Source organism: Puma concolor, chromosome B3 (assembly GCF_028749965.1).
Source record: "Puma concolor isolate L17-30 chromosome B3, mPumCon1.1.hap2, whole genome shotgun sequence".
NCBI classification, from domain to species: Eukaryota; Metazoa; Chordata; class Mammalia; order Carnivora; family Felidae; genus Puma; species Puma concolor.
In genome coordinates this window covers 117,424,306-117,440,881 of record NC_141672.1, presented here as the reverse complement: position 1 = coordinate 117,440,881, position 16,576 = coordinate 117,424,306, and the positions used below count along the sequence as shown (strand labels likewise).

Below are 16,576 nucleotides of genomic sequence, written 5' to 3'. Positions count from 1 at the left end.
AGAACACGAGGGGCGCCTGGGTGGCTCAGTGGGTGGAGCGGCTGACTCTTGGTTTTGCCTCAGGTCGTGATCCCAGGGTCGTGGGATCGAGCCCTGTGTGGGGTTCTGCCCTGGCAGTGTGGACTCTCTCCCTCTTTCTCCGCCCCTCTCCCACTCGCACGTGCGCGCTCTTTCTCTCTCTCTCAAAATAAATAAACATTAAAAAAAAAAAAGCCCACCCTTTGGGCAGCAGACCCTTTAACATCCCAGAAAGTCAGGGATGAGGAAGAAGACAGGCGGAGCACTTTCTACCCATTGCCTCATCTAACAGTCCTGCTCTCCCCTCATCATACAGAAGGGGACACCCATGAACTTGCAGCTCACCTAGCCCAGGGGTTTCCTGCAGCTCTTCTACAATGTTTCTGAACCAGGGGCAATGTTGCCCCCCAGGGCACATTTGGCAACACCTGGAGACATGATTTTATTGTCACAACTGGGAGGGGGACGCTATTGGCATCTAGCGTGTAAAGGCCATGGATGTTGTTATTAAACATCCTACAATGCCCAGCCGCCCCTCCCCCCCAAGAAAGGATGGTTCAGGCCAAAACATCAACAGTGTTGAGGCTGAGAAACCCGGATCTGGAAAGATGTACTCAGACACACCCGTGCAATGTCAGTCCCCAGTTAAGAACCCTGGTCTCCAACCTCTTAATTTGTAGAAGAGGAATGCACAGAGGGCAGAGTGGATACATGGCTGGTTCAAGGTCACCCAGCAAGAACCCCTTGCAGCCTGTGCAGTGAGCACAGCACCTGCGCACAGCAGCAGCTCGGTAGGGAAGAAGGCCAGGAAAGGACTGGGTTCTGGCCTAAAACTCCTCAAGGTCTTCCTGGGCGGGACCCTCATCGTGTCTTCTTCATCCTTGTTGGACCCCAACCTTCCCACAGCCGGCACAGCCCCTGAGCAGCCCCTTCTTGACTGCAGTGAGGAGGCCTGAGCCAGGCTGGGGGTGGACGGGGCTGCCAAAGGGACAAGGGAGGGGGTGGCTTGAAGCCAACTTCACACATCTAAGCCAGAGAGGCCACAGCGGTTGACAGGGTATGCCATGGCAGTGGGCACTGGAGGGCTGGGTCCAGTTTCAGGTGGTGATGGGGCGGATATAGCCACCTCCCCACGGCTATGTCCCCAGCAAGGCACGTGGGGTATCTGTGGCGGGAAGGTCAGATTTTCCGACCTTACTTGACAGATGACTCGAGGTCCTCGATTAGCTAAAAGCCCTTGTCTGGTGCCTGCTTCTGGAACTGGCCTTGGGGAGCCCACTGGAGTTATGTCTGCGGGGACCCCAGCTGCCTCCTCCATTCTCCATCCTGCCCATCATCTTCACAGGAAGCAGAATTGCATAGTGTGGGCGCACAGGCTCTATAGCTCCACTTCAGGGTTCATATCTGGCATTTATTTACTGGCTGTGTGTCCTTAGGCAAGTTATTCAGCCTCTCTGTTTCCTCATCTGTAGAATGGGGCTAACACCATTGCACCCCCCCCTCATTCATAGGGTTGGTGGAAGGATCAAATGAGGTAATTTCTTTATAAAGCCCTTAGGATGCCTTAGAGTAATCACTCAATAAACGTGAACTATTATTGGTATTGTTTTTATTAGGCTACTCGTGTCCTCTGGAGTGGCTGTGAACTCATCTAATCCATGGTTCTCTCTAGCATCTCCGTCTCTCTGCTGCCCTCTAGTGGACGCTGGCTGCACTGTCCTGAGGGGCGCTTGGTTGTGTCCACATAGGTAATTTCTTCCTTCAAATTTCAAAGGAAATCTGTCATTGAAGGAAACGTTATGATTGATTCTTGGATACAGTCAAACAACTAATTACTTCCCCTTCCTCCCAAGTAGAAGTCACTTGGGGTTGGTGTTCGCATATTGGTTTGCTTGAAGCAGCACCCTGTTGTAGTGGAAAAGCTACAAGGGGGGGATTTTGCTTCTTGATATTGACGTTAATTGATCATTTTTAGTTTTTGCAGGTGTGATTACCTTTAACCCCAACACATTTCTGCAAACTTCCTCATTCGACTGTTGAAGCCAAACGTGATCACCCACACCCCCAGCGTGAGGATAACTTGTTCATTTCCTCAGATTCTGTCTCTTCCTCTTCCTCCTACAGTTGGGTGTGGAAACTGGGGAGCAGCAGAGACCATGTCTGTTTTGCTCACCGCTCTATCCCTGGTGCCCATGACAGGGTCTGGCACATGGTAGATGTTCAGTTCCTCTCTGTGAAATGGGTAAGGCACTCATGGCAACCACGTGGCCTTGTTGCTCCCTGCCCCGCTTTCCTCCTATTGAAGGGGCCACCACACAAGGGTGGGGGGATCTTCTGAGGCATTACTGGGGGAGGGGAGACCCTGTGCTGAGCGCTGATGGAATCTGGGAAGCGACTTATTTAAAAGGAAAGATGAAAGTAAGGGGAGGGCTTGGCTGTTGGTGAGAGGGGGCGAGTGGGTTGGAGAAGGTCTGGACACCGACCTGGTTTGGCTGGTGGGAGGTTAGACCACGGGGAGGGGCAGCAAGAGTTCTGGACTCAGGCTGTCCCGGATGCCCCCCAATAGGGGGAGTCTGAGTTATGGAGCTGACAAGGCTACCCGAAGGAGCCTGGAACTTGGTCTCCCGCGGCACACCTGTGCCTGGGGACAACATGGCCAATGCTTACCCCGGATGCCGGATCAGCTCTGCAGCTCGCGTCCTGGCCTAAAAAAGGAACGCGCAACACCTGCGCCAGGTCTGTTGCCCTTCCCCACGCAGTCTTTATCCAGGTTTTTGTCTCTCAGCTCCGCCCTGGCCCCGCCCCTCACCCCCAGCCAATCGGAGAGCCCCAGCAACCCCCACGTCCAATGCGGAGCCTCTCGGCCCAAGCCCCGCCCCGCCTCCACCTGCAGCAGAGGCAGTGGACACTTTGCGATGCTGGGTCACCTGCGCTTGTTCGCGGAATCCTGGGCCTCTCCTCCGCTCTTGTGGGTGCTGGAAGGGATGGCGACCTGGGTGCCTGACGCGGAGCCAAGCGTGTACCCGGTCAGTGCCCACTCTCGGGATCGCCCTGTCTGGGGGCGGCACCTTCTTCACGTGCGCCCTCCTCCCTGTCCGCTCTGGGACTATTTAGCCTTTACTGCTGAGGCCGACTTTGTAGCCCCAATAAGTCCACCCTGAGCTGGGGCTGGCTGTCCCGTCCCCTCGCTGGCCCCGCTGTAGGGTCCAGACTTAGCCCCTTTCTCTCGGTCCTCTGCCTCCCGAGCCCATCATCGTCTTAAACCCAGGCGGCTTGGGTGTCCCAGCCCAGCCCAAGGCCCTTCCCATGGGCTTTGGCTCCACCTAGTGGCACAAAGTGTAACTTCAGAGGCACTGACAGGCTGGGGCGAAGGTGGCGGCGGCTGGTATGCAGGGGATAACTGGACACGGCCCGGTGACAGCGGAGTGAGCCCAAAGTGGCCTTTCTCTGCCTCAGCCCATCCCCTCCCTCCGCTTCCGAGGGGAGGCCGGGGTGCTGCGGGAGGTTCTTGCCAAGCACAGATGCCCCTTCAGTCCCCTCTGCCTCCAGAAGGCTTTGGTGACCTAACAAGCAAGGACTCTCAGAGGAATTGGTGCCCCTGCCCCCCATCTCTGGGCTGGCCCTGACACCTGGCTGCTGCTGCTGCTGTCCCAGGGCTCCCACAATCCTAAGAGATCCTGCTTCCGTTCCCCTGAGTACTGGCACTCAAACCAGCCCTCTTTCCACTTTTCTCCCTGCCTTCATTCCGGCTTCTTCTCAGCCATTTGCTCTCTGCCCTATCTCATCACCCTCTGCCTGTGCCACTGTGTCTACATTTCCCGCCCTCCTGGTGGTGCGCTGCCCTGGTGCCATGGAGAAGCTTCTCACAGCCCTCTGGCCCCTGCGTCCACCTGCCTCTGTAGTCCCCAAATACGTTTGCCTCCAGTACCCACCACCCGCAGGAGGGACGAAGTGCCTGTGCCACCCTCTGAGGCTGCCTTGTGTCAGCCTCTGTGCCCTCAGCAGCTCCAGCCGCTGGTGGCAGTAAAGAAGTCCTTTCTCACATGACAGGGCACGACGGGACATGACATTGCTTCCTGCCCTGCTCTTAACTGGTTCCGTTGTCTTCCCGATCTGGAGCTGGACCCTGCCTCCACAGTCCAGTCAAGGCGATGTTTGTCCTTAGGGTGTGTGTGTGTGTGTGTGTGTGTGTGTGTGTGCGCGCGCGTGTGTGTGTGTGTGTGAAGGGTCGTATGCTTTAGGTGGAAGTTAGGGAAGACCCGCCAGCCCAGGTTACTTCAATGTTGCCGGTCAGAGGAACCCATGGTCCGAGCCTCCAAAGGGACCATTCGAATATTTGACAGGGGAAAAAAAAAAAAAAAAAAGATTGGCTCTAAAATAAGAATACTGCAAAATTGAAATCAATAAATTCTTAATCAAATGTCCAACTGTAACATTATATCAACCTCATTAATTGTTAAATTTAGTATGCATAAAATTTTTATTACATTTGAAGGAATGTGTGGGCTGGGTTTTACGAGAATTCCCAATTGTAATTTAAATCAGTTACTCCTAGCCAAACGGTTTCAAGAGCAAAATTATAAATATCCTTTCAAAAATATTACAGCAGGTTTTTAATGTTTTAATATGTTTGCACTGATATAGGGCAAAGCTGTCAGAAACAGAAATGCCAGGGCTTGCAGAGGTCCTACAAACAGCTTTTTGTCTTAGGGTGGAGCAGGAGGCAGGCGTCAGTGAGGATGAGGGGGTGGGGGTGGTGATGGGGCACAGGAAAGTCTCAGGGGACAGGATGGGGACAGTGATGGTGACAGGGGGAGGGAGGTGTAATGTCTTCTTTTACTTCCTTTGTTTTTAAATTTTATTTTTTATGTCTTCTTTTACTTCTTCAGGAAGTGTTACTCAACCCCTTAAGTTGGGGTGCAGGGGCTCCTCTGGACTTGTGGGGTCATGGGGTCTTATAGGAGCAGGGAAGGGCCACACTGTCGCTGAGTGAAGATTAGGGTTCAGGCTTGAGCTCACCCACGGGGAGGCCATGTGCCCAGTCCTCAGCCCAAGAGGAATAAGTTCTTCTAGGAGGGTTGTGATGAGAGGCATCTGGGGCCAGCCCTCAGAGGTGCCTTTTGCAGGGACCCCCAAACTGGGAACACTCCTTTGCTAAGGGCTCTGGGCCCTTAGCTTCCGGGTCCTGTCTTCCTCCCACCCCCACCCTACTTTACTGCCACCTCAAAAGTCTGTCGAGTCAGTCCCATATTTTCCTTCATTTCATTCTCTCTGGTTAGAAGGACTAGCCCAGGATCCACCAAAAGTTCCCCAAGTGGGATCCCCTTTCCTTCAGGGCACAAACAGTCTTTATAAACCCTGGTTATGTGATGGCCAGCCTGGGTGGGGAGGACAGATGTTGTCATTTCTTCCCGGGAAGATCTCATGACCCACAAATGGCCACATGACCTCTCCCAAGGCCAAAAAACAAGGGGCGGGGGTGGGGAGAAGAAAGAACAGTGAACAGCAAAAGGAATTTAGTGTTAACAATAATAAAGTTTTGAGTTGCATTTTGCTACTTAAAATTAGATATGTCACAACCTTGTGGCCTGTCACTGGGCTGGTATCTCTCTAAACTGTCTGGGTCCTGCCTACTCTCCACCCCAGATCCTTTGTTGGAGTGTGGGTCTTGGCATGAGAACTTAGAAGAAACTCCCTCCCTCTGAGAAGGGAATGGGGAGGGTGTGGCTTGACCTTGGGGTGGCCTGATGCAGCCTGGAGCTGTGCATGAGTAAAGAAACAAGGAAAGAAGCATAGTGTTCATGTATGGTGTTTATATCCTAACCGAAGCCACAAGACAGTGGGAGGGGGGTGTTAAATTCTGTGACGTTAGCTTGGCTACTCTGAGAACCTACACAGTTTCTGAATGTGCTCTTCCAACACCTAGAAAAAAGCAGAAGTGAATAGGCCGTAAAAGCCCAGGAAGAGGCCCACGAGGTGGACCTGCTTCTGAATGTTTCATTATTTTAATCCTTGCAACAATCCCCAAAAGCAGATATGATTCCCCATTCTAAAGATAAGAAAGTTAAGGCTCAAGTAGCTTGCTCAAGGCCGCACTTGGATTGGAACCCACATTCATCCGGCTCCAAAGCCTTTGCCCGTTTCACGACGTACACGTGTATTACTGGGGCGTCTGCGTGGCTCAGTTGGTTCAGCATCCAACTCTTGATTTAGCCTGTGGCCAGATGCATGAAAAGAGAGGCGAGAGACAGGAAGAGAGTTACAGAGAGAGTGTATGAGCCCTGGAGTACTATTGGATCACCAGCTTTTTACCTTGACTTTTCAAATTTATGTCAATAAATTTTTATTTATTTATGTATTTATTTTTGTTGAAGCCCATTTGGGCTGGATTTTTGCCACTTGCTACTGCAAGAATTCTAGCTAATACTATTCTACAATTAAATGTGGTACGAACACGGAGCTCTTCCCTGCTGGAAAGGAAAAGGTGACTGGGGTAGTCACAGTTCTTGATGGCAAGTGACAGAAAGCCAGCTGGAGTTAGACGATGCAGACTAGGGGTTTACCAGAAGGCCAGAGGAGTAGCTGGGCCTCTAGGGCCCTGGGAACAGGAGCCAAGTCCCGGCTGTGACTAGTGTTCTCTGTGGTGCTATTCTCTGAGTTGCTGTGGCTCTGGCTTCGTCCTGCCTGTTGGCTTTTTCCCCTCTGGGTGGACAGAGCATGGCCTTCTATCTCAGCATTTGGCCACTATCGAAAGACTGATGCTGTTTCCTCACTTGAACTTCAGAATGTTCATGAATGGCCTGGCCTGGGTCAACTGATACTCAAGGAGAACTGTCATCTGTGACCAGAGGGGAGGGTTACTTGGGACTCACCTCTGTTTTGAGGGTCTTTTCCAGAGGAGAGAGGCTTCTCATGAGACGGGGAGCCCCCTTACAAAGTGTCTTCCACAGGAGTGCAAGTACTGGTCAGCTAGTCTGTCTCAGACACCGTGCTGGGGGCCATCTGGGGTTCCAGGAGCATTCTTGCTCCCTGCAGATTTTGCAGGGATTGAACGATAGACCCAGATGTCAGACAGGGTCAGGTTCTTGGCTTCACTCTTGGAAAAAGTGGATAGAAGGACCAGGCTCCCTTCCTGTTCTTTCCTGACTTGGCCTAACTTACTGTGACCAAGACTGCTAGCTGGCCATGTTGTCACCAAAGGAAAAACTGCATTTCCCAGCCTCCCCGTAGCTAGGTGCACTCGTGCGGTCAGGTGCAGCCAATGAGACGTACTTGGACCTGTGTGGTACCTCGAGGCTCCCTTTCTGTGGGAGAGAATAAGCTCCTATCTTGGGTAAGCCTGTACTTTGGATTTGCTGCTTGTCCATCTGAATCTGATCCCAGTCAATATAATCACCATCTTGGTCACAGACAACATTCTAGATGGATCTAAATGTGTACTAGCTCCACTCTGAGGACTACAGGGAGGCTACGGAATGCGGGAAGCAGGAGGGGGAGGAGGGGATGTGGGCTTCGTAAGCCCCGGCCAGCCCTCCCGAGAGAGCCAGGAAGGATTCCGGCTCCCGCTCACTGGTCCAACCTCACCCATCAGAGAAGTCGGGGGTGAGGTGGGTGCTGATTTTTCCACGAGCAGATGAGGGGCCTGAGCATTTGCCAAGGGCCCCAGAGCTGGTAGGGTAGATATGAAACTTGACCACATATTTGGCAGACTCTTACAATTGTTGACGCTTTTCCCGCTACTTGTGGGTGTTTGTCTGAGTCGGAGGTCGAAGGCGTAGGGAGGCATGTCCAGAGCGACCTGGTGTAGTGCGGAGGGTGTGAGGCCCATGCAAACCTGAAGGCGCGAACCTGTCTCATTTCTGGGGCCCGATTAGTGTGTCTTCCGGGCTTTGGTTTGAGCTCAAAAATCTGACATTTAAGCGTTCTCATAGGGAAGCAAAATGAGAAAATGCCGTCTGTGTGACTGTCCCAGAGTTTCTCCTGAACCGAGTCTCCTCATCAGCCTCCTCCTGGGCTAGTTGTCACTTAGGTAAGAGCCCGCCGGCCGCTCTGCTCAGGGCAGCCTCGTGAGTGGGTGGGCAATATCCTGGGTCCCTTCTAGGCCGTGGGCGTGCTTGCCCTTGTGGACCCTATGACTCTGTACTGTCTTCTCCGTTTCTACAAGGCCATCAGGAGCTCTTTGATTCCAAACAGCAGAAACCCCAACTCAAACCGGCTGAAAGTATAAGAGGACTCATCAGCTGACGTCCTGGAAAGGCTCAAAGTAGGCCTGGCTTCTCGACACCTTTCTATGAAACCCCCCGTTGTAATTCCAGGATGGTTGCCAAACATCTCCGGGGCTGCAGGCTTCCTCCGTGCAGATTAAAATATGCCCACGAGTGCCCTGACACTTCCTTTAAAAGGTGGAGCCAAGTTCCCTTCTCCTTGAGTGCTCTTCCAACACCTAGAAAAAAGCAGAAGTGACTAGGCCCTAAATGCCTAGGAAGAGGCCCACGAGATGGACAACGGAGGCCTCTGACCAACAGCCAGGGAGAACCGCGCCCCCGGCCAGTGGCCACTGAAAGGTCTTGAAGCAGGGCCACTTTAATCCAGTGAGCTTGGCAGTTGGTCCTCAGCCCCGGCCGGACCTCAGGTGGCAGCAGCCCCTCGTGAGAGACCCTGAGCTGCAGCCACCCAGCAGAAGCTACTCCTGGATCCCCGGCCCATGGAAACTGAGGTAACAAACATTTGTTGTTTTAAGCCACAGTTTTGGAACAATTGGTTAAGCAGCAATAGACAACATATTCAGCTTGTCCAGGGAAGACGATGTGCTTCTAGAAGTTTGTTCAGGAAAGAGAAGAAGCTTCTGTCTCAGAAGCCTCCAGCAAAACCTTCCTCCTAGAGGAATGTGGGGGCCACTCAAAGTACTTGGCTCTAAGTCAGGAATTCGTGAATTTTACCATGGTTCTGCAATTCTGTGAAGGAAAACAAGTTGATTGCTTTTCTTTTCTGTTCTTTTCTTTTCTTTTTTTTTTTTTTTTTGTGGAAGCTCATTGCCCCAGTGCTGCCTGTGAGACATGACCTTCCCCGACTGATGTCATTCCAGGCTCAAGGTCATCAGTGAGGCAAAACAGCTCCCTCTAAACTCTGTTTATCAGAAAGTTCATGCCTGGATGGGGCAGTGGTCCCTCCTCCTGGGAGAGCAGTAACCACTCTTGATAAGTGCAAATATATATGTATATACACACGTGTGTGTGTGTGTGCACGTGTAGATATATGTATTTTATTTATTTATTTATTTATTTATTTAGCTAAAAAACTGCTCTAAGTTGTTTTTTTTTTTTTTTAATTTTTTTTTTTTCAACGTTTATTTATTTTTGCGACAGAGAGAGACAGAGCATGAACGGGGGAGGGGCAGAGAGAGAGGGAGACACAGAATCGGAAACAGGCTCCAGGCTCTGAGCCATCAGCCCAGAGCCTGACGCGGGGCTCGAACTCGCGGACAGCAAGATCGTGACCTGGCTGAAGTCGGACGCTTAACCGACTGCGCCACCCAGGCGCCCCATAAGTTGTTTGTTTTTTTTTTTAATGTTTTTATTTATTTTTGAGACAGAGACAGAGCGCGAGCAGGGGAGGGGCAGAGAGAGAGGGAGACACAGAATCCAAAGCAGGCTCCAGGCTCTGAGCTGTCAGCACAGAGTCCAACACGGGGCTCGAACTCACAAACCAAACCGTGAGGTCATGACCTGAGTGGAAGTCGGACGCCCAGTCGACTGAGCCACCCAGGCGCCCCTACTGCTCTAAGTTTGTTGAAAATGGTCCAACACTATGTGAATCCTGGGTCAAGTGACTGTATACGGACAACATTCACTGTCATGGGTGATCTATGGGCTGCCAAACGTAACAGAAGGGGTCAGGAGGACACAACAGTTTGCGTGTGTGTGGTAACAGCTTTATTGAGATATAATTCACATACCATACAATTCATCCACTTAAAAGGCACAACCCAGCATTTTTTAGTATATTTGCAGAGTTATACAACAACCACCATAATCAATTCTAGAACATTTTCATGTTCATCACCCCAAAAAGAAACTTCATACCTTGTAGATATCATCCCCTCTACTTTCTGTCTCTTGTTGGTGTGTTTTAAATATATCTTTTGTTTGCCAGCAGATAAGATTCTGAAAAAAATGGAGAGAAGTTATATTGTCCAATGTCAAATATAAGATATAGTGTAGATTGTTGTCATGAAATGTTCTCCACGGCATGTGTGTGCTTTCTGACATATACATTTTTATCCAATGGGCTGTAGTTTTGTTGAAAGTCTATTATGATTGATCTTTATCATCTGGGAAGGTGTTGGGTGCAGGGAGGGGATATGTGGGGGGTGCTGGCCTTGGCTGGGATGGACCTTGTGGTGTGGTATAGTGGTAGGGGTTGTCAAGGCAGTCCAGAGAGCTTGTGTGGGGACAGGGAGAAGTTGACATTCCGGGTTGGGTGGTGACCTGATTTGCCAAGATCTTGGAGTGAGTCCAGAGTGGCCTGACCACAGACCTCACTCAAGAGACCCAGGGCTCCTGCTGAGTCAGCCATGTTGAATCTTGGCTCCAGATCAGGGCCAGCTGAGGAGGAATGACGAGGATTGGGGTTCAAGGTGAAATTCTTTTGTTTTGAGTTTCTTCAAGGCCTAGTGCATGAAGGCCTTCTCAAACCTCCTCTTCCTCTCCGGACTTCCCATCTGTCATCAGGCAGGTGCCTACTCTGTGAAAGTCTGCAGTGATCGCTGAGTTAGCCTCACACAGGCTGGGGGTAGGAACCAGCCATGCCTCTCCAAATGGCCACTCTTGATTTGGGTCCCTGTAGCTCTTTGCGGTTGGGTGGGTGGGCTCAAGGCCTGGCTTCAGGCCTGCCTCTGTTTCTGCTTTGTTCTAGTGACTCAGGGCAGGTCTCTGACCCTCTCTGGATCTCGGTATTCTTCTCTCTATAAGGGGAGACCAAAGAAATGATACCTAAGGGACTTTCTCACAGGTCTCAGCCTGTGAGACCTAGTTCAGTTTAGGGGCACTGGTCACTGGTCTACAGTCACAGAGTGACAACAGAGTCACAGAGTGCTTATCATTTGCCTTCATTTTGTTCCCTTAGGCCTTCTCAGCAGCATGGCAACGGGACTGAGAGTCCAGGTCTGGGAGAAGGACCCCCTGGGATTTTTTTTAAAGTAGGCTCCACACCCAATGTGGGGCTTGAACTCACAACCTTGAGGTCACGGAGCCAAGGGACCAGTCTCCCCAAGGGAGTCCCTCCCCAAGGACTGAGCTCCCCAAGGGACCACCTGGGTTTTGATCTCAGCTGTGCCTCTGGTTAGTGTTGTAACTTCAGGCAGATACCCATCCTGTCTATGCCTTGGTTTCCTCATCTCTAACACAGGGAAACTATTAGGACCTACCTCGTGGTGAGATAACGAATAAGCGGGATAATGAACATAAGGCACTCTGCACACAGGAAATGTCCAGTATGTTCTAGGACACGCACGTGGAAAGTTATGGGGCTTGCCCAGGGGTAGAAATGGAAAACCAGGATCTTCTCAATGTTCCCAAATCCAGATGCTTGTGAGGCAGGGGGCCTGGGAGCACACCTCTCTACTTCTGTTGGACCCTGGTCTCGTTTGTTTCCCCTTGGCAGTGTGTTGACAGGGGCCGTGGGAGATTCTGGAGCCATGGGCCAGGGTACTGGGATGCGAGGGATGTGGGTGGCCTGGGGAGTGAGCTATAGGTAGTTGGACAAGGCCATGTCCTGCTCACGGGGGGCCAAGTTCTTCACTCTTATAGGGGTGCAGTGTGGCGAGACACGGTGCCTAGGACGTCGCTTTCCTTCTCGCAACTGTCTCTCCCCACCGTCGTCCCGAGCCCTGCTCATCATTGCCAGGCATAGTGTGACCCAGAAAGAACTTTCTGTGGAGCCCATTTCCCTCCTGTCCCCACTGGCCTTGCCCCACTCCCTCAGTCCCCTCCACCCAGGCTCTGGGCCTGCTCCCCGCTCTCCTGGCCCTACCTCCTACCTGGGCTCTCTTCCCTCTGCTGCTCGCCACCTGAGCAGGTTCCCCTTATTTGGCCCAGGCACCCTGAGGTCAGCTGAGGAGGGTGCTGCCCCATCCAGGCCCTGTCCAGGTGCCCTTCCCCCATGGACGCGCTCCTCCAGGGGGAGGTCCACGCCCAGGAGTCATGGAGCGCAAGGCCTGTGGGCAGGGTTCCGAAGACAGTGTCCCCCGACTTCCAGTTGGACCCTATCAGGGGTCCAACTCATTGGACAGAGGTGGACCCTCAGAGATGCATCCGTGTCTCAGGGTAGCCAGTCGGTAAGAGGTGGCGCCCTAGTCCGGGCCGGTTTCATTCCGAGCTGTGATCTAACTCCCTCTGTTCCATGCGTCATTTGTTCTCTAGAATGATCCTTCGACGGCTGCCTTGGAGAGTGCACGACGGACAGGAGCCCAGCAGGCTGTGGATGGTGCCCTCAGCTGGCCTCAGTAAGGCAGTTCGGGGTACAGGACACAGACGGCACAAAAACTGACAAGAATGAGAAGTGCCAGCTCTGGCTGAGCCTATCCGCTCTCCCCTGGAGATGTGGCCCTCTCCTGCCTCTTGCCAGCCTTCTGTACATGCTCCTTCTTTGTCCTCTTCCTGGGGTTCTCATCTTCTCCCACTCCCACCCTTGGGGGCCCCTGAACTTCATCCTTCTCCTCGGAAGCTGGAAGCCTCCCTGCGGCCTCGATTTCGTGCTGTTCCCCTGGACTGTACCCTCCATGAGGACAGCGCCCGTGTGTCCCTCCCCTCTGTGTCATCACCTAGCCCAGTGCCTGGAATAGAGGAGTGGAGTGCTACAGGTGTGGGAACAAATCAATACATCTGTCCCCACCACGGTCTGGTCCCACCCGACCACCCAAGTTGACCTCGAACCTTAGAGTTTTGAACTTAAAAGAGTAAGGCACAGATAAGCCCAATCACAGCGTGTGATGTGGCTCTTCTAAGAGATAGTTCAGGAGCATTGAATAATACATGGAAAGTACGAATGCCAGTTTTGGTGCAAATGCAGTAGGACACGAAACTGTGCAAACCCGATGACCATAGCTATGTGCACAGACCCCCCTGAAGGGCTTCTGGGTCAATGTGGTGAGGTTTGCTCTCTGGAGACATCAGTAATGGCGAGGCACGTGAGACATTCCATACCGAAAACGTGGAAGATTGTTCCTCAGGGCAAATGACCAGCCTAAGTGAAGAGTCATGTAGCCGCTGACTTTGGAGATCTGTCAGAGTCCTCCCTGATGACCCTGCCACAGCGGGACAAGTGCCACTAATGTGCTCCAAACTCGCCAGCCTTCTGGGTTCTGCAGGACTTCTAGCAGACTGTCCCAAATTGGTAGGCATTTCAGGAAACTTCTAACATGAAAGACAGTGTCCAAAACAAACAGAAAAAGGAACCCAGAGGAAACAGGGACAATACAGAGAGCAAAAGAAAACAAAAACACCCAAACAAACAAAAACTCCAAACAACTAAACAACAACTGTATGATTAATATCTTTAGAGAGTTTTGAGGAGCTGTTATGTCCATATCGTGTCCATAATCCAGTGGAGGGGTTGGAAGCGAGAGCAGGGAATCTCTCATTAGGTGGGATGAGAAGACATGGAAGAGAAAAGAAAGAATCAGCAGCAGGTAAATCCAGGAAGTTCCTATATGATGAACAGGAGTTCCAGAAATAGAGAAGGGAGGAAATGGAGGGGGAAATTCTGAAATAAACCGTACAAGAACGTGTTCAGAAATTTGAGGACGTGAGTCTCCAGATTAGGAGGGCTTACCAAGTACCCAGCCCGGACCCGATGAGTTTGACTGTGTTGAGAAGAGAGTTCCATTCCCCTCTGGGAAATGGCATCAAGAGTTGCGAGGGCCGGAGCAGAGGACTGCTATTTTCCCCTATAAGCTTTGTAGTAACATGATGGTCAGTTGCAGATGTTAGCCTAGTGAGGCTGCCGTCCTCGGTTATTCAAGCACCAATGTAGGTGCTGCTGTGAAGGCAGTTTGTAGATGTGATTCAAATCCATACTCGGTTGACTTTAAGTAAAGAAGATCACCCTAGACAATCTGGGTGGGCCTGGTTCAACCAGTTGAAGGGCCTTAAGAGCAGAGCTGAGATGCCCCTGAAGGGGAAGAAATTCCGCCCGTGGGCTGCAGCTTCCGCTGGTGCAGAGTCCCGCCTGCACTTCTAACGGCGCTACCTGTGGATTTCAGACTTGCCCAGCCAGCCCCACATTGCATAAGCCAATCCTTTACGCGCCTCCTACTAGTTCTGATTCTCTGGTTGAACCTGTGACAGACTTTTAGCAATATCATTGTATATTATTGTATCATTCAGAGTTGCTAGTTATCAAGAACAGAATTCACTCCGGCTAATATTTCCTAGGGGAGAGTTTATCAAGAGATACTACGTAGTTCACAGACTCTCGGGGAGGGTGGAGAATCGGGTGTCAGGAACGTCACCTGAATCCCATCCCAGAGCTGCCTCGGTGGCCACCCCCTGACCTGCACAGGTCTCCCGTGCTGCAGCTGGCCCTGGCTGAGGGTCTCTGCCATCACGTGCCATAGCGGGTTTCACGTGGCGCTCCCCTCTTCGTGTCACTACCTGCTCAACCAAAATTTCATGAGGGGACGCCTGACTGGGGAGCCCCAGCTATCTGCCTGCATCCCAGGGACGCTGGAAAAGTGAGTTTCCGGTTTCTGCCTTGCGTGTGGAGTCCTCAGTTGGAGAATCTCCAAAAAAACCCAATCTGTGAGCATTTGTGCCTGGGCAGCCCCACCCTGGATACCCAGCAGGTTTTGATAAAAGCCAGGACCACATTCAGCAGCCCCGACTACAGTGAGAGTCTGCCAGCTGCCACCAGAGCCAGCCGGACAGATGTTCGGGTGTGGCGATGCTGTCACCACTGCTGGGACCTGCTGAGGGAACTGCAGCCTCTTCCCTGCCAGGTGGCAGTGCCCCGCACAGTTTCTGGGGGCCCAGGCTTCCAGTACTCCTCCCCATTCTTGGTGTGGGGTCAGGGTGGCCCATGCTGTGCCCCAGTGACTATGTGCTGTCCCTTCACCCAGGGATTTCCTTCTCCCTCCACCTTAGGAGCGGGGAGCAGCACCTAGCTTGAGTCAGGTTTAACTCCTACTTAGTGAGGCTGTGTCCTCTTTGTAAAGGCCCGCTGTTTTTTATAGGCAAAAGAATCTGTTAGAAAAAGACGACTTTTTTTTTTCCTTTACATTTTTATCACGGTAACTTATATTCCCTAAAACACGAATATCACAAATTCATGGCTCAGGTGAATTTTCACGCATGTGAACACACAGATCAGGACAGAGAACATTTCTAGCACCCCAGAAAGTTCTCTCATGCCTTCTCCCAGTCGTTACCCCACAAGAGAACCATTTCTTTTTTTTTTTTTTCAACGTTTATTTATTTTTGGGACAGAGAGAGACAGAGCATGAACGGGGGAGGGGCAGAGAGAGAGGGAGACACAGAATCGGAAGCAGGCTCCAGGCTCTGAGCCATCAGCCCAGAGCCCGACGCGGGGCTCGAACTCACGGACCGCGAGATCGTGACCTGGCTGAAGTCGGACGCTTAACCGACTGCGCCACCCAGGCGCCCCGAGAACCACTTCTAACACCACACGTTCATTTAGCCGATTCTTGCACTTGACTCGAGTGGAGTCCAACAGCATGGACTCTTCTGGGTCTGGCTTTTTTCACTCAACATCAAAGACTCAGGAGATTTTAATTTTTCTTGTTTGTCCTTTTCCTCAGTGTTCTACAAGGAACAAACACAACTGTAATTTAGTTTATTTTTTTATTTTAGAAAAAATTTTAAATGTTTTTATTTATTTTTGAGAGAGAGAGTGTGAGAGACAGAGACAGAGCACAAGTGGGGGAGGGGCAGAGACAGGGAGACAGAATCAGAAGCAGGCTCCAGGCCCTGAGCTGTCAGCACAGAGCCTGACTCAGGCCTTGAACTCATGAATTGTGAGATCATGACCTGTACCGAAGTTGGATGCTTAACTGACTGAGCCACCCAGGCGCCCCTAGTTTATTTATTAAAAAAATTTTTTTTTTATATATATGTATTTTTGAGAGAGAGACAGAGTGTGAGCAGGGGAGGAGCAGAGAGAGAGGGAGACACAGAATCCGAAGCAGGCTCCAGGCTCTGAACTGTCAGCACAGAGCCTGACGCTGGGCTTGAACTCACAATCTGTGAGATCATGACCTGAGCCGAAGTCGGATGCTCAAACAACTGAGCCCCCGGGAGCCCCGCTCCTAGTTTATTTTTTATAGATAGTATCTTTAAAAATAAATGATAAGTCCTGGGGCCCCTGGGTGGCTCAGTTGGTTGAGCGACCCACTCTTGATTTCAGCTCAGGTCATGATCTCACGGTTCGTGGGTTCGAGGCCCGCTCTGTGCTGACAACGCAGAGCCTGCTTGGGTTCTCTCTCCCTCTCTCTCTCTGCCCCTCCCCTGCTTACACTCTCTCTCTCCCCCAAATAAATAAACAT

At 51.6% G+C, this 16,576-nt stretch overlaps 2 long non-coding RNA genes across 3 annotated transcripts; one reads left to right on the top strand and one right to left on the bottom strand.

Moving 5' to 3' along the window:
* Positions 1-1,610: 1,610 nt before the first annotated feature.
* Positions 1,611-2,795, bottom strand: LOC147580327 (uncharacterized). Its single transcript, XR_015252803.1, has 2 exons — positions 2,686-2,795; positions 1,611-1,797 (listed from the first exon to the last, which is right to left on the bottom strand). It is a non-coding gene; the product is annotated as an uncharacterized LOC147580327 (long non-coding RNA).
* Positions 2,796-2,897: 102 nt separating this feature from the next.
* LOC147580326 (uncharacterized) lies at positions 2,898-13,834 on the top strand. Of its 2 annotated transcripts, none has more exons than XR_015252801.1 (4): positions 2,898-3,044; positions 7,950-8,047; positions 8,183-8,734; positions 12,438-13,834. It is a non-coding gene; the product is annotated as an uncharacterized LOC147580326 (long non-coding RNA). The 2 variants fall into 2 exon arrangements; XR_015252802.1 differs by lacking the exon at positions 12,438-13,834 and adding an exon at positions 9,047-9,216.
* Positions 13,835-16,576: the final 2,742 nt, after the last annotated feature.